The 2885-nt window shown below is 52.0% G+C and overlaps 1 protein-coding gene across 1 annotated transcript in view; it reads right to left on the bottom strand.

The window, feature by feature from the left end:
* Positions 1-2885, bottom strand: part of LOC102774484 (FYVE, RhoGEF and PH domain-containing protein 1-like) — a gene marked incomplete at its 3' end in the record, with an annotated part of 16406 nt that overhangs the window by 9856 nt on the left and 3665 nt on the right. The gene's annotated exons all lie outside the window — the stretch shown is intronic.

The following is a 2885-nucleotide window of genomic DNA, read 5'->3' on the forward strand; positions in this document are numbered from 1 at the left end:
ACACACACACACACAGCCACGCTGCCGCTATGCACGGGAAGCACACCCTGGCACTGCCCCGCCACTGCTGTGGGGCGGCGGTGAGGGTTTGCACCCGGACAGGCGGACAGGCTGGAGGGCAGTCTTGACCCTGACCTTCAGGGAGGATCCGGATCTCAAAGACAAGAGACTCTCATTCAGGAGGAGCTCAGTGTGGCTCAGGAAGTGCAAGGGAGTCAGCCAGTCGGGGCTGGGGAGGGAGAGGCCAGCCACAGGGTGGCCAGATAAAATACAGGCTGCCCAGCTGTATTTGAATTTCAGAAAAACAATGAATAATTTCTGAGTGGAAGCGTGGCTCATGCGTCCTTTTACTAAAAACTTAACTATGCTATACAAAAAAAGTATTTGTTGTCTATCTGAAATGCAAACCTAACGGGACTTTTGGGGGTGAATTCCAGCCACCCCAGACAAGGAGGGCTTCGGGTGAATGAAGCAGAGCCAGGCCTCCAAGGTGGTACCTGGGAGCCAGCCCCCTCCCTACCCTATGACCCAGCAGCCGGCCCCTGAATGCTTGCGACAGTGCCATTATTTCAGGCATTGCCTTAAATCTCGTCTTATTTATTCATTTATTTATTTTGATTGCTTTATATTTTTATTGATTTCAGAGAGGAAGGGAGAGAGAGAGAGAGAGATAGATACATCAATGACGAGAGAGTCGTTGATCGGCTGCCTCCTGCACGCCCCACACTCGGGATCGAGCTTGCAACCCAGGCATGTGCCCTGACCGGGAATCGAACTGTGACCTCAACACTCAACCACTGAGCTAAGCCAGCCGGGCTCATTTTATTTATTAAAAACCAAAGTCAATATTAGAAACCTGTGGTACTTGGTGATTCCGAAGAAGGGTGGTGTGACCACACTTGCCGAGCGCACGGCATGAGTTAAGGTGTCGCAACACCTTAGGAACAGCTGGTTCAGGGGTCACGTGGCAGTTAAATCCCAATACCCCCATTTACTAGCTGTGTGACCGGAAGCAAGCCTCGCCAGCTATCTGAGCCTCAGTTTCATTGTCGGAAGAATAGGACAATAACCACAACTCCCTGGTTTGGGGAGTCCGTGAGACAATGAAGGGAAAGGGCATAGTGTCCCCCACCCACTGAGCAATGTGGGTGTGTTGGGCTTAACAGCCAACAGAACTGCCCAGCTGGTGTGGCTCAGTGGTTGAGTGTCGACCCAGTAACCAAGAGGTCGCCAGTTCGATTCCTGGTCAGGGCACATGCCCAGGGTTTTGGGCTCGATCCCCAGTAGGGATGTGTGCAGGAGGCAGCCGATCGATGATGTTTCTCTCATCCATGTTTCTATTTCTATCTATCCCTCTCCCTCCCTTTCTCTCTAAAAATCAATAAAACATATATTTTTTAAAAAGCCAACAGAACTGCACATCAGACACGAAACTGCACACACAGATACGCAGACCCACAGGCCACAACCCAGCACAAAGCTATGGAGATACTGCAAACACAAGCAAACCAGCCAGAGATGGATTTGGAATCCAGCCCCACTCTCTACCGACAGCTCTTCAGATCAGCCTGGATTCCCACTAGAGTCAGGTGGCAATGAAAAGACTATGGTGCCCCATCCCCACTCCATTCAAATTCAACTCAAGCTGTAAACCACAGTGAAGTAAGTGTTAAAACAGAAGTCTGAATTTTCCCATGACACCTTATTGTTATTGAAATAGCAGAATCATTCCAAAAATTGTTTCTGGTTGCTGCAAGTCCAGGCTTGGTAGGGGCCCTGAGCACATGCTTCTGGCTTACAGGCAGAGCAGGTCTGCCCTCCAACTGAGTTTGAGGATCAGGACTCCTCGGTTGCCCATTCCCAAGGGAAGCAGGAAGAGAGAAAAGGAGGGGAAGAGACAGAGAGACACATTGATGTGAGAGACACATCAATTGGTTGCCTCCCACACGTGCCCGGACCAGGAATGGGATGGAGCCTGCAACCGAGGTGCGTGCCCTTGACCGGAATCAAACCCAGGGCCAGGACCCTTCTGTCTGTGGGCCAATTCTTTATCCACTGAGCCAAACTGGCCAGGGCTCAAATATGTATTTTATTGATTTCAGAGAGGAAGGGAAAGGGAGGGAGAGATAGAAACATCAATAATGAGAATCATTGATCAGCTGCATCCTGCACACCCCCTACTGGGGATCGAGCTGGCAACCCGGGCATGTGCCCTGACTGGGAATCGAAGCATGACCTCCTGGTTCATAGGTCGACACTCAACCACTGAGCCACACGGGCTGGACTCTCCCTCATCTCTTTCGGGGAACTTTAGCTCCCAGCCTTCCCCCTCCCTGGCCAAAAGCACCCCCTGCTCCTTTTCCCAGCTGGAGCCTTGGCTTAATCTCAAGACAGCTAATAGGGCCTCGGACTGGACCTTAGCCAGGCCATTAACTCCCTGGTGACCTGGGGAGTCACTGCCCTGGACCCCAATTTCTCCATTTGCAAAATGTTGAGAAGATGTGCGATGTGAGGAACTGGTGAGATGCTAGCATGAAGCCGGCCCCAGCGCTCAGGCCTCCTGATCCCCAATGCACGCCCAGATCTTGGCCTCTCTAGGCTGAGAGGTAGGCCCCTGGGACTGCTGGAATTCCTGGGGTGGGGTGGGGGAGAGGGAACAGAGGGAGTGGAGAAGTAAGAACAGCAGTAAATAAGAAAGTGCCTTTTGGGAAGCCAGCTCCATGTGGGGCAGAGGAGTCCCCCAGCTTGAGAAAAAAGCAGGATAAAGGCAACATTCCCCCACCTCTTCCCGCTGGCCCTTTGCACATGACATCCATTCCACCGTTGTGGCCAGACTGCACCCAGCTTCGCTGGACCTGGCAGATGTCCTCTGAAAGTTCAATCAC

Source organism: Myotis davidii, unplaced genomic scaffold, assembly GCF_000327345.1.
Source record: "Myotis davidii unplaced genomic scaffold, ASM32734v1 scaffold1960, whole genome shotgun sequence".
Classification (NCBI taxonomy): domain Eukaryota; kingdom Metazoa; phylum Chordata; class Mammalia; order Chiroptera; family Vespertilionidae; genus Myotis; species Myotis davidii.